Consider the following 24,712-nt stretch of genomic DNA (forward strand, 5'->3'; position numbering starts at 1 on the left):
TTTGTGTGTCTAACTACTGAAAAGCATAAATATTATAGTGGTCCCAGAGATACACCTACCTTTTAAATAATAATAAATATAATATTAGAAGATGTTATATATCCAATTCTTATTATGTGCAAAGCATACTCGTGAGCACCTCACACTTCAGTCCCAAACAGTCCCACACTTAATTCCTAAAACAGCCTTATGTAGTAAAAAACATTTTATTCTTGTTTTATAGATAAGAAAAATGAGGCACCAAGAGGTCAAACAACTATTAATGATGGAGCAGAGATTCGATTCCAGAAAATCTGGCTTTAAGACTTGTGGTCTGGCATTGACTGAATACACAGAAAGCCTTAAAGGGAAGATCAAAGCTTTCTGCCTTGCCTTCTCTTATATGAATTTTGTCCCCAAAGTTTAGCAGTTTTTTGAGTCTCTTGCTAGAAAAGAAAAAAAGTATGCCTATACCAACCTATTCTATAAATAAATTTCCATGTGCAATGTAGATAGGTAATAAATAGATCTTTGATAGATCTATTTCTATCTTTATCATCTTTACCTCCATCCCTATCCCCATCCCCAATCCCTATCCCCTATCCCATTCACTTATCCTAATCCACCCTAGTCCTACCACTGTCCTGATTCCCGTCTCCATCCCCATCCTTATCTCTACCCCCATTCCTATCCCCATCTCTTATCCCTATCTCCTATCCCCTAGTCCAATCCTTATCCCCATTCCTATCCCCATCTATCCCTATGATTCTCCCCATCCCTATCTCCTATCCCTATTCTCTTTTCCTGTCCTCATCCCCTGTGCCCTATTCCTATCTACCTACCCCCTTTTCTCTATCCCTATCCCCTATCTCTTATTCCTATCCCCTGTACCTATTCCCTAGCCCTAGCCCCTAACTCCTAGCCCCTACCCTTATCTATATCTATCTCTAACTCTATCTGTATCTCTAGCTCTATCCCTATCCCTAACCCCTAACTCCTAGCCCTATCTTTCCTCTACCTCTATCTCTACCTTTTTGTCTAACTTCTAGCCCCTAGCCCTATCTTTCCTCTATCTCTATCTTTATCTCTACCTCTACCTCTATCCTTAGCTCCTAGCCCCTAGCCCCATCTCTATCTCTATCTCTATCTCTATCTCTATCTCTAACTCTATCTCTATTTCCCTGGACCTGGAGTCTCGCCTTTTCAATCCCACAGTCTTTTAGGGACCCTAGTGGGAGTGGGTAGGTGGATAGTTTTCACTACTTAGCAGAATCAGCCAGAGGGCCAGTTGGAATCAGCAGACACAGTCCAGGTGCCTGTCTCAGGAGAATTTAGTGAAGTGGGTGGGGCTGATAGAGCCAGCATGGGACCGTGAAGCTCTCATGGACCAGCAGCAGTAGAAGCCATCACCACCCAAGGCCTGAAGGGACAAGGAGAAGGAACATGTTCTGGAGCCCCATGAGAAGTGTCCTCGGACAGGAGCTGTCCGCATGGAGAGCTGTAACCCAAACTGTGAAGAAAGCACAAGGAGATAAGGATGCAAATATCCTGATTTCTCTCTCGGCTCCCACCCTTCAGTTTCCTGATGGCTCCTCCCATTGGCTAAGTCGAATTGGACTCCAGAGGACAAAGAAGCCCAGGACTAGAAGAAGAAGGAGATAAGCAGAGAATGGGTGGGAGCAGGATGGAGGTTGACAAATAGAGAAATCCGAGATGATAAGGAGGATGAGGAAATGCAAATGACCTCTGTAAAGACTTTCAATAAGGGTCAGTCACTCAGTCGGTAAGCCTCCTGCACTTGATCTCAACTCAGATCTCGATCTCAGGGTCCTAAGTCCAAGCCCCGCATTGGGCTTCAGGCTAGGCATGGAGACTACTTTAAAAAAGGGGAGGAAGGACATTTAACCAACCTCTATGTGGGTATTGTCACCCCATTCCTTGCTGTACCAGATTCCTCCATGTTGAGTTGGAGAGGCTCTGAAAGCAGTGACGAGCCAGTGTCCCGTTCTGTAGATTGTAGTTTTGCTGCTCCATTAAAGCCCTCTGCTTCCTTTCTGCCAAAAATCAGTTGCCATTTCTCATCTAACCATTATTTCTCTCATTCTCTTTGAATTTGTGGGTTTCAAGTATTATTAGTCTTTAAATTATATATATTATATATATATATATTTTTCAATCTCATATATATAATCTTTGTAAGGTCTCTGGAAGGTGAGGAATAAAATGCATGAGGTCCAACCATTTTGTTTAATTGAAAATCTTAATAGAGCCTTAAAATTTTAAATAGAAATCCTACATTTTTCTGAATAAACTTATTTCTATGTATTTCACTATTTAAGCTGATATTTTGAGTTAGATACTTTCTTCCATTAATTTTAAGCGAGTTATGGTTGTTAAGATAAGGAAACTCTTAATTGTTGTAATTAACAATTAGTAATTGTTATTAACTTAGTTACCAATCTTTTTATTGAATTCTCTTGTTTTTTATAATTGTATTTTGGCTGGAGTACTCCAGTATATTTCTTTATATCAGGGCAAATAATATTAATGTTGCCTATTTCTTTCCAACACACATACTTGATACACTGTTCTTCCTTAACTTCCTTGGCTAGTACTTGTAGGACAATGATAAATAAATCTTCATAGTACCCTCATCTTATTTGTAAAATAGACGTGTTTGTATTTCTTACCTTTAAACAGGGTAATTTCTTTTCTATCTGATTATTATTCCATTCATAACTCACATGCCATCTATTATTACACTAAGTTTTCCCTTTCAAATGATAAAAAAAGGTAGGGCTTTTGCAAGTCTCATTTTTTTCTTTAATGAAATAATCTTGTTTTATGTTATTTTACTTACATTATATTAATAAGTTATGTATTATGTTAGTTACCAATTTTAAGCCACTTTTGTGTTTTTGAGATAAATATCATTTAATTACAATACCCTATAATTTAAAATATGCTACTGAGTTATACCTGTTAATATTTTGTTGATTTTCATACTGATATTTATAAACACGACTGCAGTTTGTTCTGTTATTTTTGGTAGATCTAGATATCATATTAGAACCAAAAACAGTTTGAACACTTTAAATATATTTTTTTAAGATTTTAGTTATTTAATTGACAGAGAGAGAGAGAGCACAGCAGAGGCAGAAGGAGAAGCAGACTCCCCCCTGAGCTGAGAGCCTAATGCAGGGCTTGATCCCAGAACCCTGGAATCATGACCTGAGCCAAAGTCAGATGCTTAACCAACTTAGCCACCCAGGCCCCCAACTTTAAATCTTTTACTCTATTTCGGAAGAGTTAAAGTAGGATTAGAATAATCTATTTTTTGATAGCTTCAAACTGTCCAAGCTGAGTGCTTTTTAGAGATGTAATTCTTTGAAAGCTTTCTCTTTTATTTTTTAAAATTTCTTCTGGAGTTCTTTAGAGTTTCCATTATTCTAAAACTGATCTAGGCTTTCAATTTTATTTTGAAAGTTTTAAGAAATTTTTGGTCTTCTGATCTTTTTTTTCTATATCAACTAGTGGTTCCCTTTCCATATTTTACTTTTTTTTTGTAATTCCACATTCTTCCTTCTTTTTCTTATTACAGTCATTTATTACGCTTTGTTGTTGTCATTTTAGTACGGTTTTATTTCAAATTTGCTGTTTTGTATATAATGTTTTTATTTGTTGATTTTCCAACTCCTTCTTTGATTTTCTCCTCACGGTCTCCTCCCTCCGTTTCCCTTTAGTCCTTTCCATTTTAGTCCCTTTTTGACTTAGATGTTTGATTTATTTGATTGTGTATCTCTAATAATTACATGGCATTGGGGACTTCAGGGTTTATTATGAACTAGTTTCAGCTACAAAAATTGTGTGGATTATTAGATATTTCTGGCTCTTTCACTCAGTGGATATTTCTTTTCAAAACTATGCTGTATGCTTAGCTTTGTTTCAGTTGATGATGGTATCCTTTTTGTGGTTTATCAGTTTATTCTTGGCGGCATCCTTAGTATGACTAAAGACTTAGTGATCTGTCCTCGAACTTTCCTGTAATCCTCAAGTCCTGAATACGTCTACCTACCTACCCATCTATCCGAGCTATAATTGGCACATAACATTATATTAGTTTCAGATGGACAACATAATATTTGATATTTGTATATATTGCAAAATTAGCACCACAATAAGTTTAGTTACCATCCATCATCACACACAGCTACATTTCTTTTCTTGTTGGAAAAAAGTTGAGAACTTTTAAGATCTACTCTCTTAGCAACATTCACATATGGAATATGGTACCATTCACAATAATCACCATGCTATGCATTATATCCCCAGGATTTACTTATTTCTTAACTGGAAGATTGATACCTAATTTTTTGACGTGACAAGTTTTGACATAGAACCATGTCAAGATGTTTTTTGTTTTGTTTTGTTCTAAACGTGAGGATGTTGTGATAAGTCCAAAAGAACAAACATTCAGATTTTTAAAAATACACAAAAACAATGCAGTGTGTATGGAAATTTAGAGTCTCAAAGCCAGGGGTGCCATACACGTAATGTTCTTTTGATTTTGTAACTGAAAAGACAGATTACTTTGCACCCCATCCCTCCAGTTCAAAGTGGATCTAACCCAGTCCTAATTCTGTTCCTATGAAACCCAGGGATTTTTCAAGTCAGTTGAAGCTCATTTATGTTTGTGTCCCAGTTATAGACCAGAGCTCAGAAGCTCTAGCTACATAGATAGCTCCAGTATTCCAGGGAAATGAGTAGGAACTGAATTGTGTCCCCTACTTAGTGACTAAAGTGATCTTCTGGATGTCAGTGGTGCATTTGTCTTTCTCAAACAGAGGTTTGAGCTCTACTCCAGCTCCTGGCTACACTCAGTCTTAGAAGTGTAACTCCATTTCTTACTGGTGCCTAACATGACACATGCAACATCACCTTTTGATGCAACAATATGTGGTTGCTTCACCATGTGACCCCAGAAACAGGTGCACCAGCTGGCTACCCTCCCCTACTTCCTGCCCCCGCCACCCAGCCAACCTCATGCTAGGCTTAGAGTCATAATAAACTACAGGACTTTCTCTCTCTACTTTGCTCTTCCAAAGCTTTTCTTTCCTTTTGCCTTTCAAACTCTTCTCGACACTTTTCAGTATTCCACTGTCTTCAATTCTTGCTTGGCTTCTGAGAAGAAGTTGGATGTGATTCTTCTCTTAGTTCCTCTCTAGATAATGATAAAGAAATGATATTGATAATGATAAGAATGATAAAGAAAGATAAAGAATGATAAAGAAATCCTCTTTCAGGATTTCTTTTTCTTTATCTTTGATTTTCTGTAGTTTCAATATATGTCCAGGTGTCTTTTTTTCTTTTTCCCCACATTTAACCTACTTGATATTCACTCTGAATCTATGTTGTGGTCTGACATAAATTTGGGGGAAATTTTCAGTTATTATTGTTTCAAATATTTCTTCTGTTCATTTTTCTTTTTCTTCTTTTTCTAGTATTTTCTTTACTCATATGTTACAGAAGGTGTAACATATGAGTAATTGTCTGTTTTTCTTTTTTTAGTCTTTGTTCACTTTGCTTTTTGGTTTTCAGGGATTCTATTACTCCTGAAGGGTAAAGATTTCTTTTTTTTTTTTTTTTTTAAGGGTAGAGATTCTTTACTCAGCTGTGTCCAGTCTATTAATGAGCCCATCAAAGACATTCTTCATTTCTGTTACAGTGTTCTTAGCAATTCGGCTTCTTTTTTAGGATTTCCATCTCTCCTCCTACATGGCTGATCTGTTCTTGGGTGCTGTCTACACTATCCAGTGGAGCTCTCAACATAATGATCACAGTTGTTTAAAATTCCCAGTCTGATCATTCCAACATCCCTGCCATGCCTGGTTCTATGTTTATGTAGTTTCTTAATTTTATATTTTGCCTTTTAGTATGCCTTGTAATTTCTTCTGGATAGGCAGACATGATGTACCTGATAAAAGGAACTCCTCTCAATAGGTCTTTAGTAAATTGGTGGTGAGGTGTGGGGGAATGGAAGTGCCCTATAGTCCCATGATTTTGTCTCAGTCTTTTAGTGCGCCTGGGCCTCTGGGCTGTGAACTTCACAAGTATTTCTCAGTTTTCTCCTCCCCTCTTAGGTAGAACAAAATAGTTTCCCCGAGGGCAGGCCTTGTTAAGAAAAGCAGAAAGCTCTGGACTATTTCAAAATGGCTTTTTTCCCCCCTTTTCCTGTCAGAAGCAGGAGGAGATTTTTTCTCTCAGGTTTACTGTGACAATTTGCTCAAGCTCCTTGAGGGAAATCTCACCATACTGTGTACTCCCCTTCGTGACTGCGTCCCCTGGAGTTCTTAACTCTCAGAGTCATTCATTCACTCTGATCCTTCAGTGACTCATCATGTGCAACTCGGGTTTTCCTACCCAATTGTCTGCTCTGATAAGCCTTGACTCCTGCATTCACCTTTTTGTCTCTATAATCTTGGGAGTTTGCCCTGTGTCCTCTCTTCTCTCATGAATCCAAGAAGAAGTGAGGATTTTTCAGTCTTGCAGCTTTTTTTCTTAAACTCTCTTTATCTCTGTAGTCTGTGTCCGACAGCAGAAGGTTCCAAATCGCCATGCAAATCTGCACAACCTAACACAGGATAATGGTGAGCCATTAATCTTAAAAACTAGAGGATGTAGTGTCTGTGCATTGGCTATAAATTATCCTTACAGCTATCCCTTGCATTTCTCTAACAGGCAAGTAAGGGAGAATCTGTAGGTACATCATGCAAGTGAAAAAATGCAGCAATGATTAATACTTTGATATATTCTGTAATGTTGAATAATATGTTAAATAAACTCTCCACCGACTTAAAGATTTTCCTATCCCAAACCCAATTTCTCAGGTTCATGTTAGGATTATGGTTGTGTTGTCTCAGAGTTGGGATTGGTACAGAGTCAGTGCAGGGATTGGGGTAAAGTTCAGAGATGGGTTGGAATTAGCCCCTGGAAAGCTTCTGATACAGAGTTCTATGATTCCCAGCTTGCCAATCTCGGCGGGGAGCCTGCTTCCCTCTCTCTCTCTCTGCCTGCCTCTCTGCCTACTTGTGATTTCTCTCTGTCAAATAAATAAATAAAAATAAAACTCTTTAAAAAAAAAAAAAGAAAGAAATGGTCTTCAAGTGCCATGTCTGCTCATTCTCTGAGCATTCACATGAAACTTGAATAGTTTGTGTCTTCCTTGAAATGACAATGGTATCTTCATTTAGTTTCAACTAATAAATAAATTTGGCTCACATTATTTTTTCCAGTTTCATTGCAATATAATTGACACCTAACATTGTGTAACTTCAAGGTGTGCAATGTGATGATTTGATATAACCACATATTGCAAAATGGTTCCCATAGTAAAATCTGTTAATAGGTTTAAGTTAAATCTATCAACTCCTGTAGTTAGTCTTGTGTGTGGTGATGACTTTTTTTTTTTTAAGATTTTATTTATTTATTTGAGAGAGAGAGACAGTGAGAGAGGGCATGAGAGGGGGAAAGGTCAGAGGCAGAAGCAGACTCCCCATGGAGCTGGGAGCCTGATGTGGAACTTGATCCCAGGACTCTGGGATCATGACCTGAGCTGAAGGCAGTTGCTTAACTAACTGAGCCACTCAGGCACCCCCATGTGGTGATAACTTTTAAGAGGTATTCTTTTAGCAACTTCCAAACATCTAATATAGTATTTTTTTCTAAAGATTTTATGTATTTATTTACCAGAGAGAGAGCGAGAAACTGAGCAAGCAGGGGAAAGGGCAGAGGGAGAAGCAGGACCCCCACCCCCTCTAAGCAAAGAGCCCAACTCAGAACTAGATCCCAGGATGCTGGGATCAGGACCTGAGCCAAAGCAGCCACCCAACCCAATGAATCACCCAGGCATTCCTAGAGTACTGTTAACTATAGTCCTTGTGCTGTGTGTTAGATCTCCAGAGCTTATTTATCTTATAGCTAGAAGTCTGTACCCTTTCACCATTCCATCCATTCCCAACCATTTCTTCCCATTCCTCAGCCCCAGGAAACCACCATTCTACTCTGTTTCTAGGAGTTGTGTTTGGTTTGGTTTGGTTTGGTTTGGTTTTGGATTCTACATATAAGTGAAATTATATAGTATTTGTCTTTCTCTGTCTGATTGATTTCATTTATGAATTACGAATTAATGCCCTTAAGGTTCATCCAAGTTGCTGCAAATGGCAGGATTTCTTTTTTTTTTTAATGCCAAAATAATATTCCATTGAATACACACACACACACACACACACACACACAGAATATTTTCTTTGTCTGTTCATCCATTAGTTCATATTTAGGTCTTGGCTATTTTAATAGTGCTACAATGAACAGCATGAGGGTGCATCTACATCTTTGAGGTAGTGATTTTATTTCCTTTGGATACATACACAGAGTGCAATTGCTGGATCACATAGTAGTTCAATTTTTAATTTTTTGAGCAACTGCCATATTGTTTCATATAGTGGCTATATCAATTTCCATTCCCACCAAGAGTACACAAAGATTCCCTTTTCTTTGCATCCTCTCAGTATCTTTTGTCTTTTTGATAATAACCATCCTAATGGGTGGAAAGTGATATCTCATTGTGGTTCGGGTTTATACTTCCCTGATCATTAGTGATGTTGAGAACTTTTTCATGTAACTGCTAGCTATCTGTATGTCTTCTTTGAGGGGAAAAACACACCTATTTAGATCCCTTGTCTATTTTTAATCGATTATTGGGGTTTTTTTCACTGCTCAGTTTTATGATTTCCTTATATATTTTGGTTTTTAATTCCTTATGAGATATTTCCTTTGTAAATATCTTCTCCCATTCTGTAGGTTGCCTTTTCATTTTGTTGATTATTAATTTTGCTGTGCAGAAGCTTTTTAATTTGACATAATCTCATTTGTTGTTTTTTCTTTTTTTCTTTCTTAATTTTTGCTTTTTTTTTTTTTTTTTTTTGTTACCTGTATTGCTGTCATCCCTGCCTGGGTGAGGCCGTAGGCTGTGTTCAGCAATCTGGCAGGGCCATATGCTAGGCTCCACTACTACTTAGGACTGTAGGCTGGGCTCCAAGACTGCTCAGAATCACTGTTCAGGCTCCCCCTGGTTATGTGGGGCTAGGGGCTATATGCTTAACAGTTGGGCAGGACTGCAAGTTTTCTTTCCTGCTTGGGTGGGCCTTAGGGTATGCAGCTGGGCATCTGTGGCCAGGCCTCCCAGGGGGCAGGATTGGAGGTTCTGCTCGGCAATTGAGCAGGACTAGGAATTTGCTCCTTTGCTCAGGTGGGGTCGCAGAATGATCTCCACACCAGTATGACCTGTTGTCTGGGAATCCAATTCAGGCAGAATTGCCTGCTGAGCTCCCTGGCTAAATGAAGCCATTGGCTTCGCTCAGTGTTCAGGTGCTGCTGCAAGCAGGAAGGCAATCCACCAAGATCTGAGTACTACTTACTACCAGCCACTTCCCCCTTCTCTGTTCCTATCTGATCCCCAGTGATTTAATCTAGTAAATCCCCCCAGTGGTCCTTGGGAGGTAGTCTCAAGTGAGACTCCTGGGTAGTGCCTGCAACACTGAGGGAGCTGGATGTCCATCTTGGGGTCTTTCTTCTCACTGGAGAAATCCTAGGCTAGGGGTCACCCTCAGGACATCACTGTGCTAGCCTGGAGGTGGGGCAAGGGTGGGAGAGTGTAGCCACTCTTCTTATTCTTCTAATGTGGTCCTTTCTCAGCCTCTGTGGTCCAAGAAATACCTCACCCTCACCTCTGGTTTTGGGCTTATCCCAATGGTGACTTGTCTATAGAAAGCTGATAGTTCAGACTCTTAAGCAACCTTCCTTGGTGACTCACTGGCTCATTATCTCACAACCAGCTCATGTATTTATAAACTTTGTCACTTGAGCTGGTGAACCACGTATGTTACCATGTTGATGATGTCACTTCTAGCTGTCTATTATTAGTGGAACTTACTCCATTTTCTACTTTAAATGTTCAGAGTGTCCATCATGTTCACTTTAGAGGCCTGGCTATGGCAGCCTATTGGTCTGGGATCTTAAACTGTGGGGAGGTTGGGAGAATTGCTCACAGTGAGTTCCTAGTCTCTGCTTCAGGGTGAATCTTTATTATTTTTTTTTAATTTTATTCATTTATTAGAGAGAGAGCACAAGCAAGGGGAGGGTCAGAAGGAGAAACAGATTCCCCTATTAATGGAAAGCCAACATGGGGCTCGATCCCAGCACCCTGGGATCATGATCTGAGCCAACGGCAGACACTTAACCAACTGAACCCCAGACACCCCAGACTTTTATTTTTTAATCATAAAATTTCTCAAACCTATAAGTCACTTGAGCAATATGGAAATGAATAAGATAAAGGTCCTCATACTTGGCTTTGGAATTAAGATTAAAGTAAGAGACTGGGATGGAGCAATAGTGAGGTACATCGATCATGTGAATTACCCAGTAGTAAAAAGCGGTAATTTCACATTTTGACTAAGCAGACTTAATATAGCATGAAAATGACTGCACTCAACTAACCCCACCATTGAACAGGAATGCTGCTCTTGGAAACCTGGCTGTGAAGGTAAGGAGAAAGGGCAGTGGTTAGATGTGTTTGCATAGTCGAGGATGTTTAATTTTTTGTTGTTGTTCTTAAGTAAAGGTGACTCTTGGGATATGTGAAAGTTGAGAAGAGCAGAGACTCTTCCAATACAACTGGGATTAAATCTGCAGATAGCGAGCAAAGAGGAGCCAAACCCTCTCTCGCCCTTCTGTTGCACAGGGCTGATGTTCCTGGCTTTCTTGAAGGTGCCAGATGGAAACCACTCTTAAGCAACCTTCCTTGGTGACTCACTGGCTCATTATCTCACAACCAGCTCATGTATTTATAAACTTTGTCACTTGAGCTGGTGAATGCTCCATTACATTTGGACTCGATGGTCCATTTTATTGGTCTCATAAATGACCACCAAGTGGAGAATTTAACTAAGGACAATTTCCAATGCCTTGTGAATACTCTTTCCATATAAAGGCAAGCATTTGTTCAAGTCAGCTGGTCATAAGAAAGGAGAGTAAAGGCTTTGGCTTCCACGCTCCCTAGAGTTCCTGCAATATGGATCCTTTTAACAAAGCCAGCAGACACATCTACTTGCACTTGGCTCCAGAATGATCAAAGCGACTCAGAGCTGTAATTTTAGTAGGCCAATTATTTTCTGAAGAAAAACATAAGACTGCTTTATATGCATGAAAATAATTTGTGTCTACGTCTAACATCATAAATGATTTGCAATGAGTGAATTTTTATTCTCTAAGAAAGCCATGGTACTTACAATGTAGCAGCTTTGGTGTTGGTATAGAGATTTTAGCCCAAATAACTATGAATTATTTGCTATAATCATTTTAATGTTGTAGATTATTGTCAGTTCTGTTGCCATTGGATCTTGTGAACTGTATAGGACCAGATCATTTTATGATGTGAATTGCTTTATAAGCAGAGGCTGGCCCATTGGCACATGTCAGCTTATGCACAGATTGGCAGTAGAGAGCTTTGTGAAAAAAGAGATCAACTTGGGGGTGCCTGGGTGGCTCAGTATGTCAGGTGTCCAATTCTTGATTCTGGCTCAAGGTTCTAAAACTAAGGCATGGGTTGTGAGCCTCTCTCAGTGTAGAGTTCACTTCAGACTCTCCCTCTGGCCATGCCCCCAGATAACTCTCCCAAATAATTTTTTTTTTTTTTTAAAGAGAGAAAGAGATTCTCTCTTTCCCTCTCCCTCTGCCCTTCCCTCCCCTGTGTGCACATGCATGCTTACTCTAAAAAAAAGAGAGAGAGAAAGAAAATAAAAAGAAAAGATATAAACTTGGTTCAGGCTTTAAAATATATTACACATTTATTGGTTACCTTTACAATCACTTACCCTATTTTTGAAATAAAACAGAATCTCCCTTCTAATTTAAAATGTAAGATTTTATATTCATTTTCAAGAGATACAGAGAGAAAGAGTGACAGAAAGAGAACAAGCGGGGGTCGGGAGAGGGAGGGGGAGAAACAGGATTTCCACTGAGCAGGGAGCCCAAAGTGGGGCTCATTCCCAGGACCCTCTCAGGACTCCGGGTTCATGGTCTGAGCAGGGCAGATGTTTAACTAACTGAGCCATCCATCCAGGTGCCCTAGAATCTACCCCTTTATACTAAAAGAATTCTATTTTATTTAAAATACCATTTATAAGTTTTGGGACAAAACTGAATAAAAATTATTCATAAAGCCACCTGCCCTAAAGAGGGAACACTGCTAATGTTTTTATTTTCCATAGATGTTGGTGTTAATGATTGGAAGTAAAAATCTATTGTATTGGAAGAGAATGATGAATTTGGTTAAGAACACACATACAAAATGTAACTGGCAGGTTGAGTTGGGTTTAGGAATGTTTGGAAATGTTTTATGTGTGATGGTACTAGAAATGACATGTGTTAGGAAAATGAGACATTGGGAGAAACAGATCAGGAGGAAGAGACTGCACAATATTTACATTTTCAAAACAAGAAAAATGTGGGCCAAAAACTCATTTTGGAGTTCAACCAGATGAAGCTGAAGTTGAGGTAACATGAAACCAAGCAGGTACAACTCCTTTTGCTCCAGTTATGGGTTCTTCTAGGACAATGATAATACAGTGAGAAATCCCACATGCATTTGAAGTAAACTGTACTTTGAGGGCGAAGGCCTGTATGATCTAGAAAGTTCTACCTGGGGGAAAGCCAGGGAAGGAATCTGAAAAGGGTTTGCTCTGTAGGAAGAGGAGATCACAAGAGGAATATTTATTGAACAGGGATTTGAGACACAGATTACTGTGTTTGAGAGTGTGGATCCCAAGGGCACACTCCTTGGGTTTAAATCCTGGTTGGGTAAGAAACCTAGTCTTTTAGTTTCCTTGACAGTAAAATGGGAACAGTAGTAGTTGTAGTAGTTGTAATGACAATTGTGAAACTAGAATGGTACTTGCTTCACAGTGAAGTAACTCCATACATGTTACCTGTTATCATCCACCAATGGCTTGTTTGACCATAATCGGTGTGGATAAGCTGGGAGTGTTGGAGTGACCTTACTTCCTGTGGCTGTTGCTTCATGGAAGACACTTGAGGATTAAGACAAGACCAAATGGGGGGGTGCCTGGATGGCTAAGTGGGTTAAACCTTTGCCTTCGGCTCAGGTCATGATCTCAGGGTCCTGGGATCAAGCCCTGCATGGGGCTCTCTGCTCAGCAGGGAGCCTGCTTCCCCCCCACCCCCGCTTGCCTCTCTGCCTACTTGTGATCTCGATCTCTCTCTCACTCTGTCAAATAAATAAATAAAATATTAAAAAAAAAAAAAAAGACAAGACCAAATGAGCAAGGATCCTGATGTGGAACTTGATCCCAGGACCCTGGGATCATGACCTGAGCCAAAGGCAGAAGCTTAACTGACTGAGCCACCCAGGTGTCCCTGTTAATGCTTAGTATTATGCTCAATATTAATATCCACATAATAATCTATTGTATAAGATTGTCTCATGATATACTCACTATTGTCTACTCTTGAAAATTTTATGGATTCTGATTCTGTGATATTATAAATAGTGTGGCAATCAGGTTTTCTTATTTTTTATTGAGCACCTACCTGTTCCAGGTACTATTCAAGGCACTTGAGATAGCAATGAATTTAGCATAAATTTTGGTGTATATCTCTGATTTTTATTAGGAACCAATTATCCACTTTAGCAATCACCAAGACATTTGTCCATTGATTTTTAAGAAAATTCCATAGTCAACTTCTGCTGGGTTGGAGAAAGTTGGAGAAAGGCACAACCAGAATTTATGAATGCTAGTCTCACCTCATTCAAGGGCAGAAATTTTATCTCTTGGTTTGTAAGATAATTTCTTTTTGATTATATCTGGTCACTAAATGTTTTCAAACACACACACACACACACACCCTGAACCAGAAAAGGAGAAAATTCCCATCCAAAGATCAATTTCAGCCAATCAAGTCCTTAATATGCATTTTTAAAATGACAGCGGTATAATGCCTTGGTCAGGGATATTCCTTACTGCCAAGAATAATGTCCAACACCCTCAGCCAGTCAGCAGAGGAATAACAACCATACACTCAGTATGCTGGTTTTATTGCTAGATGTAGATAGAGTCTATAGGATCAAACAAAAAATACTTGAAATCTGATGCCATTATAGATCCTCTTGCAAATGAAAAGACTTTCGGTAAGTGGTTCTCAGACGAGCATTTTCAAACAATCTCATTTTTTAAGGCAAATGTTTAAGTTTTAGTGAGTAGATAGAATGGTTGGGGAGAATACAATGTTGCTCTTCAAATGGTTGGAAGCCTATCCCCAAGAATAATTATGCTAACCTACTCTTATTCCTGGGGTCAGAACTAGGACAAATAGGTGGATATCAGTAGGTGGTATTCTTCACATCAACCTAAGAACAACAGAAATTAACAACAATCAAAAGAAATGAACATGTTTCTAAAGCTTCCATGGAAGAAACTGAGCTTCTGTAAGTGGAAAAAGTTAAGCATAGGTTGGATAAGTACCTTCAGAGGAGGCTGAAGTGGGATTTTTGCAGTAGGATGGTTCTTAAGCTCGGTGTGCGTGTCTGTGTGTGTGCACATGTAATTGTGTATTCACACCACACTTCAGTAACTAGAATTTGTGGTGTCCCTCAGAAGGCACTAAAAGACTAGGAAAAGCTTTAAACACATGAGTAATAACTACAGTATAATCATCACTTTGGCGTGGGAATACCCCAAAAGCTCTATAAAAAGTATATTCTGTTTCCACATTATTCTCATCACTCCCCTTCTAGAACTGTTTATGGTCACAAAACACCCTCCTCCATACGCACAAGGAAAATTCCAGCATTTTTCAGGGCTTCAGTAAAAACAGGATTTATCTCTAGGGCTGGGTTGATGCTATTCTACACCTATTATCACTTGTCTAAAACCTCATTTATTCAGCCCAGCATTCCCCCAATGGTATTGTCATAATTACGACCCAAAAAATAAGCAGTACCTGTGACAGCGTCAAGTGTCCCAGTATACCTTAGTGTACCAGTGGTTATGGAGGATACATTTCTGATCATTTCTGAGGACTTGAAGTCGCTTCTCTGGCTTTGTGTTATGTGTGTTGGAAGAAATTAAATAATAATGAACAAATACCCCCGATATTTTATAAAAGGTGAAAATTTTTCTCCTGTGAAGATTGGATTATTTTAAAATCAATAGCAGGAGGACTAGACCTTCTGAAAAGAAAAAAAAAATCATTTCCTCCAGTCCTAGAATGTTAACAGAATACAGAAATCTCAAACACATGCTGTTAAAATAAAATAACAACAATACATAAGCCATTGACACTTACATTAAAGATGGCGATTTACCCTGTTTTGAAGGTTTCAGAAAATAGAGTCACAAAGGAACTCCATTTGCTTTACCCATGCCGCCATCTTGACATATCCGGAAGAAACTGAAGAATCAACATGTTACATTTGAGGCTTTTTATTTGACTGACAACTTGCACTGTTTTCTAATAAGCAAATAATAAATTGTCTGTGTGGAAATTTTTAGAAGTACAGATAAACCCAAGAAATCATTACCAAGTCACTACTTAGAAATAATCTCGGTTCACATGGTAAATTTTCTCATGTATGATTGTAAATTTCCTTGGGATTGCAGGAATAGATGAAGTTAGAGATAAAGAGTTATAGTTAGAAAACCAAACTTTTCTGTACATATTATCACTGTCACTGTGGAAACCAACATCTGACCTAGAGGTAACAAGCAAGCATGCTTGATGAGTAGAAAATGTGAACTGATAGCATCATGGAGGGCTGCTGGGTGGAGGGACCTGTAGCCTTTGGAAGCTGGCTGTGCCCCAAACAAGGGCCCCAAGAGGAACGTGCTATATGCACACAGATGTCAATGACAGGACAGAAAGCCTTGGATCTGGCAAAAAGGCATGGATATGACAAAAAGGCAGACCTGTCTAATCCACCCACAAACCCCAGGCCAAGGGCTCCACCCCAACCACATGGGACTGTTAGCCACTGTATTATGTCAATGAAGGTGCTCCCAGAAGTATCTGTTGAATTTATGAGCACTAGAGTGACCAGAACCAAAGGAGCATTTCCCCAAACTCTTCCTCTTCCATGTATAAATTGGCCTTAATCAATCTGTAATTGTTATTATGATTATAAGTACAAAAGATTCAGTATAACAAGCTGGTTTTGTTTTTCCCTGAAAACACATCTCCCGAGCTCCAGCAATGACCTCAGGACTAGGAACTTTGAACACAGTGGAATTCTGCACTAAGGTGACTGTTAGAAAATGACTAGCCATGGATGACCTTCATGCTGGAGAAGTAAATTTAATAATAGTGTGCTCTGGTTTGGGACTATTTGCTATAATCCAAATAAAGAAAGAATTTTAGAACTGAGTGACAGTGACCTAAATTCATCCTGGAACCCTCGTCTAGAGGATAAAACTACTAACTAAACTTTTTATAAGACCCCTCCATGAGGTTTGGTTCACAGACAGTTGCAAAATTTCTCTTCTCTTTGTGAATTTTTGCACATCCATCCAATTCAAGAAATATAGAGTCCCTTAAAGCACTTTCCTTTCTTTTTTACTCTAGTTGAAGATGATCTGTTGATGAAGGCTGAATACTAAGGCCCATCATTTTACTATGACATTCCCAAACAAGTGAAAACAACACTTTTTGGAAATTTGGTTACTAATTATTCTGTAAACCAGTTTGTTTCTAAGAAACAAATTGAAGAAAAAGTCCGTAAATAAGAAATAAGAATAAGAATAAGAAAATAAGAATAAGAAAAAAAAATGAGAAAAGAAGGATAAGAAAATAAAAATAAGAAGAAAAGTAAAATAAGAATAAGAAAGAATAAGCAAAACCAATAAATAAAAATAAGAAAAAGAATAAGAAAATAAAAATAAGAATAAGAAAGAAGAAGAGAAAATAATAAGTTTTTTAATGTGAGGTACTGTTGAAGAGTAACTTGACTAAAATATTCTATGATCAGATCTATAAACTCTTGTGGTCAGTTACTAGATAAGACTTGGGAGCCACTGGTTCTGGATCAACAATGATGAGTGATACTGACACCCAAAGAGGGCACACTTGTCTAGTCTCATCTGCAACAAATAAGAAGAGTTTTAGCTCTTCTTTTAATCCTGCCTGAAGGATCAGTCCACTGTCTTGACAGTTGTTTGCAATGCAAGTTCCTCCCAGTTACCTATGCCATTTACAAGTAGCATTGTCCTTATGCATTTACCAAAGCAACAAATAAAATTCTACCTCCGACTTCCCCTTTTCCATGATTTTGTGAATCTGGGAGAGGGAAGAAAAAAACCACTCACTTTTGTCTTCATCTGAGTGCATTTGAGCCCCTGTTGGAGGGGGTGATTCATTTTGTCTTTTATTATATATATATATATATTTTAAAAGATTTTATTTATTTATTTGACAGACAAAGATCACAAGAAGGCAGAGAGGCAGGCAGAGAGAGAGGAGGAAGCAGGCTCCCTGCTAAGCAGAGAGCCCAATGTGGGGCTCGATCCCAGCACCCTGGGATCATGACCTGAGCCGAAGGCAGAGGCTTTCACCCACTGAGCCACCCAAGCGCCCCACGTTTCATGTTTTATATAAATCAAGGACGAAGCTGAACTTGGCTTGAAAAAAGGTGTTCATTTTCCCGACTGATATTTTTTATTTCCTTCCAGTGTAAAGCTTAGAAACAATCCACAACACTGTTAGCATTATTTGTGATTTGTCATTCACAGAAGCTGCAGATAATTTCATGACACATTTATTTCAGGTGTCGCAGCTCACAAAATATTGTTTACACCCATCACCACTTCAAAATTAGGGTAGCTACATAGTAGAGTAGTTATTTACCATGTAGTTGGTAGTTATTTACCATGGTTATTATGTAGCTAATTGTTGTTATTATTTTTTGAGATAAACAGGGCATGCATGAGGGAGGGGAGGAGAAGAGGGAGACAGGGAGAGAGAATCTTTTTTTTTTTTTTTTAAAGATTTTATTTATTTATTTGGCAGACAGAGATCACAAGTAGGCAGAGAGGCAGGCAGAGAGGAGGAAGCAGGCTCCCCGCAGAGCAGAGAGCCCGATGTGGGGGTCGATCCCAGGACCCTGAGATCATGACCTGAGCCGAAGGCAGCGGCTTAACCCACTGAGCCACCCAGGCGCCCCCAGGGAGAGAGAATCTTAAGCAGGTTCCATGCCTAGCTCAGAGCCTGAGGCAGGGCTCAATCTCATGACCCTGAGATCATGATGTCAGCTGAAATCAGGAGTCAGTTGGTGAACCAACTGAGCCACCCAGGCGCTCCTTTGTAGCTGATTATTAAATGCATTTATAAGAAAACACATTTTTATAAGAAATGCAGAAGTAGGATCTAATTATAAGATACACCACATAAACCCAAATTAAAGGACATTCTGAATATAACAGACCAGAATTCTTCAAAAGTGTCAAGGTCACAAAAGGCTAAAGAAACATAACATCTACATAAAATGTGGGACCCTAGACTGGTTCCTGAAACAATAGGACATCTATGGGGGGGGGCACAAAAAACAGTGAAATCCAAAATAGTGTACAGTTTAGTTCATAGATTTGTACCGATTAATTTCTTCATTTTGATATCTTGATATTTTGATAAATGTCCCATCATTATATAAGATGTGAATATTAGGGGAATCTGGGCGGAGATTGTACTGAAACTTTATATACTATTTTTGCAACATTTCTGTAAGTCTATGGTTATTTCAAAATAAAAAGCTAAAAAGGATTACATTTGGGAACTGCAGAAAAAATAAAGAAACACATGTATCGCTCTACCACAATTTCTTTTTCTAATACTTTGATAAAAGTATTCCAAAATGATTACTTTCCTTTGAAATCCTATGTATTTTCTGCTTTAAAAATATCATCCTGACAGAGAAACCCAGACTGCCAATGGGATCATAGCACAAAAAGATAAAGAATCATAAATTAAGGAACTTGAAAGTTGCAGATACCTAATGCCAAAGTGACTGGATTAAAATCTGGGAGAAATAAGTAGCCCAAAAACCTCTTCACTTTGGCCTTGGTTTGGAATGAGTTGGCATGAATCCAAGGTCCTTTCTTCAACTCCTCCCCACAGTTGTGTCCTGGAGGGACACTGACGCAGAACAGCAGGCAAGACCAACACACTGAGGGCTTCTCACCAGGAGCCACATCCCATCTACTGGACACTCCCCACACAATGCAACAGACCACTCGTGTTTCTCGATCATAGCACATTTGTTTTGAGTAAGGACGCCCCCAGCATTTTGCCTGTGTTTGGCCAGTTAAATGTTGGATACTGCTGCTTGAGGGGTTATGAATATCTGGGAAGAACTAGTGATATTCAGTGCAGAGTCAGAACTGAGAAGGGCAAGAGGGACATCTTAAAAGGAGAACTGAATATAAATGTTCAGTGAGGGGTTGGAAGCATCTCATTTGGAGATCTTGAGGGAGATATTTGGAGGAATGCCTGGTGATTTCACACGGGTATAAAAAGAGGGTTGGGCTTTTCTAGGTCCTCGGCAGCCTCGTATGCCATGGAGCCTTAGAATCTAGCATGTGTTTTCTCTGTTAAACAGAATTTAAACTGAGGCAAGGGTATCTTGCATTCCCCTTCAGGGAACTCCTGAACTACAGAATGCAAGGTCAGATGGCTCACCTCCAATGTGCTAGACGTGGTATTAGATGCGTTACAGGCACTATTTCCTTTAGTCCTTGCTATGGTCTTAAGAATGGGTTACTATTGGTCCTACTTACAGAAACGTGTGAGTTCTTTGTGGAATGGTGTTCTGTATTTAGCACCAAGCTATAGGTTCCTGGCTCCCGATCTTCAATGTGGCATTCCAAATTCTGATCTGGTCAGAAATTGTGAATTTCCCTTAAAAGTGATCCATGTTCCTTTCCCTTAAGAAAATAATCACATTCAGGGGTGTCTAGGTGGCTCAATGGGTCTTATAAACCTCTGCCTTTGGCTCAGGTCATGATCTCAGGGTCCTGGGATCAAGCCCCACATCGGGCTCCCTGCTTGGCAGGGAGCTTGCTTCCCAGCCCCACCTCCTGCCTGCCTCTTTGCCTACTTGTGATCTCTCTCTGTCAAATAAATAAACAAAATCTTAAAAAAAAAGAATCATATTCAAAAAAAGAATCACAAAGATATTTTCAGAGAGGAAGTGCTGTAACACTCACATTATGCTTCAGTGCTTGTAATTTTCTTTTAGTTGTGCAAATTTGTTGCAAATAATCCTTTAGATGAATACATTACAGAAAAGAGTTAAAGAATCCACTAGTTTATGACAGCGCGGGTGAAAATATTTCCAGGTCAGACCGAAAGATTTTAATTGTGAGAGAGGACATCTCTGAATTAATTAACAAGGGCCATGAACTTAAAAATGGTGTCATTTCTGAAATGCTGGTGTTGGTCAAGTGTCATTGTAACCGGATGAGAAATTAAGTGCCTCATTAAGAACTCTTGCCAACTCTGAAGCCAATAGAGGATGATGGATGGATGGATGGAAAGTCCAGCTAAGGGCAACAGATACGGGCATTGTTCTCGGAAGATTCCTTTGGGGACCAGCTCAGCACAAGTAGAGGGCCGAACACAAGTTCAGGCTTCAGGTCTGGAAGCATCAAGGACCCAGAAAGGATGACCACAAAGTCTACATTTCTGCCCCACTCTGCCCAGGGTGACCTTTAAGGTAATCCTTAACAGCGTGAGGTTTAGAGTTTAAAGAACAGCATTCAAATCTCTCCTGTGCAAATATATGATATTAGGCAAATCCTTCACTTCTCTGATTTCTGAATTTCCTTGTTATAAAACAGGACTACAATACTATCCTCTAAGAGAGTTTCATGAAGTTTAGCTAGTTAATATATATAAGGAACTTGGCAGATTTCCTGGCACAGTGCTCAATGAATAGTAGCAGTTACTATTGTTAGATCTACTCACCAAGGTTCTCCACTCTGGGCTGGAGAGATGAAGGGGAGCTAAAGGAACAGAACAAATTCACAAGAGTTGGACAGATAAAGAAATGGATAAAATGTCCCAATGTGTCGATTCTGCAAGAGTCATATTAACACAAAATATGTAAAGTATCATTAACGTATTTTCCCATTAAGTTAAAATAATAATACTTTACTACTTTATTAAAGTAAGTGGAAAAATACCCAAGTGAAAGAACTTTTGCAGGTTCATAAATAGACTCTTCTCCCATAAGACCTACAGTTCCTTAATATTACATTTAGAAGAACATAACCTTTGATCCTGGAGAGAAATCTAGCACCCACAGCCCTCAAGGAAATCACAACCTGGGGCTAAATCCATACTCAGTAAGGAAAGAAAATGCTTTCTTTAAAATATTTGTACAGCATTAGGCCTATCTTTTACATTTATATTCCCTAGAATAATTCTGTTTTCTTTAGAATCATTTAGTAGTATGCATGATTATGTGACAAATATTTATTCATTTATTATTTTTAAATGATAATTCTCAGGAAAGTGTAGCCTGACAAAAACTTCCATGCATACCCAAAAGATTGGCCAATTGGTTGTGGGCTCCACTGCTTTGAATGGTGAAACCATTCATTATTCAACAGACATTGATCATACAATTACTCTGTTCTTGGCACTTGGTAGATGCACAAGGTCAAGCGTTGGGCCTGTCATAGAACCCATGTTCCAGTGAGCGGGATGTAATAGCACCAAGAGTAAGCAGCTACATTATGCCCACATGCAACACATCAACTGAGCTCTCCCCACCCCGGGAAACCACTGCATGAGGTAGGTACTATTACCACACACCCATTTTACAGAGGGGTACACTTGGGCACAGAGAGGTAAAGTAACCTGCCTACAATCCCACAGCTAGAAAGTGGCAGGACTAGAATTAGAACCAGATGCTCTAGTTGCAGAGCCTAGATCCTTAACCATTAGGCTCTACCACCTCTTTAAAAGAAAGAAGAAACTGGTAAGAAAGTAAACATTGAAAAAAAGAGTTTCAGAGAATGAGAGTGCCACTATCATACAACAGTGATGACTATTATGAAGAAATTAAACTGGACATGGATAAGAGGTGTCAGTGGTAAAGATTTCTCTGGGGGGCATGTTTGCACTGAGATGGGCAATGAGCATGAACTAGTCATGGCCTCATCGGGCTGGGAGGTGTGTGCAGATGGATGTTGGGGTGACTCAATAGAACAGTAAGACAAAGTTCTAAGGTGGGAACAGGGTTGGTGACTTCCACAGGCCAGAAGGGCTATAGCAGCAGACTTGACATCAGGTGGGGTCTGAGGGCTAGACAGGACCCTGCAAGTCATTCTTGGAGCTGTGAGAGCCTGTGGAGGGTTTTCACATGATGAGACATTACCCAACACACACTGCAGAGGTAAGACCCTAGAATTGCTCTATTCTGTCTTGTAAGAAAAAAGCCATCCTATTCTTCGTACTTTTGACATAGATGGAGTCTATGGGGTGCATAGTCTTTCTCCTTACACAAATCACATATGTCACTTGACCACAGGTTTTCTGCTCTATGCATTTCCCCAACTGACAGACCAAACAAAAGTTCCTTGCTCCATAGGACTGGGATTACATGTTCTTCTCTTTCCATTCTAATCTCTGCACCTGGAAATGCATGCTAAGGAGAACAAAGTCAGAACAAAAGGACATAAAAGACATGGTAATGAGGAAAAGATAGGGTAGGAGGGGAGGGAGGAAGAGAAGGTAGAAAGGAGGTATGGTCAGGGCTTCCAGAGAAATGTAATCAAAAAAGAGAGTTACCATAAGGTATTGGCTCAGACAGTTATGGAGGCTGAGAAGTTCCATGGTGTGCCATCTACAAGCTAAAGATTCAGGAAGGCTGGTAGTTTGAAAGCTGAAGAGCTGTTGGTGTAGATGGAAATGTGAATCTGAAGGCTACACCAAGGATATCACATGGAGGGCAGAGCACCCATGTCCCTCCCGGCTCCACATTCAGGCAGAATGAGAATTCAACCTTCTCTTTTGTTCCATCCAGCCCTCAATGGACAGGATAATGCGCACCCACCTGCTTTACTGGGTACATGAATTCAAATGCAATGCTAACTTATTCCAGAAACACCCTCAAAGACCCACCCAAAGATAATGTTTAGCCAGCTATCCAGGCATCCCAGGGCCCAATCAAGTTGACAATGAAATTCACCACCACAGAAGAAGAGCAGGTTCAACCCTGGGAGCAGGAAGCCCCTTGTCTCTTCCCCTAACCTGTTAGCTTCACTGCCCTTTATGGCAGCTCCCTACCCAGTCCTTCCTATGTCTGCCTACAGCAGAAGCAAGCTGGAGTAGCCCACAGAAAGAATTTCTTTGCCTTTTGTCTCTGCTGCTTTTCTGCCTGGCCTCCCAAGGAAGATATTCCCTGTGCTTACTGCTTCATGCAGGGACTAAAGAAAGACAGCAGTTGTCTCCCTCCTAACATTTCCAGTCTGTGCTTGGCTGGAGACAAGACAAAATTGGAGACAAAACGCCCACCAATGAGCTAGTGGCCTGGTAGTCCTGGCAAACTTTGGGCAAGTCAAGGGGACTTTATGAAACCACTGAACTGCATATTACAAAATCCTCTCCAGAGAGGACACACTAGGGGGCTGGAGTATTTCCCTAGAGCTGCGTGCTCTGTCTGAGTTGATGTAGAAGGGAGCAGCAATCAGGGAGAACTATGCCGACCTTCCAATTCTGCTCACCCTGTCTTAATGGCCATGCCTTCAAGGTAGTCATGGGCTTCTGACTCACAAAGCTCACCTTGACCTCAGTCACTTTTTTTTTCAACTTTCTGGTTTATAGGTCAGTCACATCAGGCCGCGGTGTTCTCAATGTTAAGTTGTAGCATTAACTACCAGTTACCTAGCCTGTGCTGAGGGCTAGGTGCTATTCCAAGCCCTCTCACGAGCTGCTTCATGTCATCCTGATAGCCACCTTCTGACCAAGGGATGACTGTCACCCCCATTTTACAGATGAGGACACTGACCTGAAATCGTATCTGAAGTCCATCTCCATAGACAGAAATGCTTCCTTTGCTGGACTGCCTGAGTTGTATGACAACTGGAATTCCTTTTTAGAATGCTGCTGGTTGGCTTCTCCTCTGCCTTGTCCTCACAGATCCTGGGTTGCTCAAAGTGACCATGTGTCTGGCCGCAAGTTGTTAGCTTCTCAGACTTCTCTGCATCTGGGAGTGGCAATGGGAAAGTCAGAGTTAGTAAAATTGCTTTCTCCAATCTTGGATTCAGATGGATCAAAGATTTGACAGACTCACAGCTAGAAGAACACCTTTCAATCCTGTGTTTGTCCATGTGAACTAGACTGATGTTCTGGACTCTACCACCTTCTCTCCCTATATTCTTGGAGCACATTTCTGGTGGGGAAATCACACATGCAACGATCAACAATAAAATGAGGCAGGGGGTGGTAAGAACTTTGGGCGTGATGTAGGTATGCCATGAGGCCACAGGAAAGGGAGAGAGTTCTTTGGTTGGGAGGATCTGAGGACACATCATTGGAGAGATGGGCTTTGAAGCAGGCAGCTGGAACCTCCTGGTGTCAAGATTGCCTGGTGCAAGTGCATGGT

Source organism: Mustela putorius, unplaced genomic scaffold (genome assembly GCF_011764305.1).
Source record: "Mustela putorius furo isolate JIRA1106 unplaced genomic scaffold, ASM1176430v1.1 tig00000253_pilon_pilon_pilon, whole genome shotgun sequence".
Classification (NCBI taxonomy): Eukaryota; Metazoa; Chordata; class Mammalia; order Carnivora; family Mustelidae; genus Mustela; species Mustela putorius.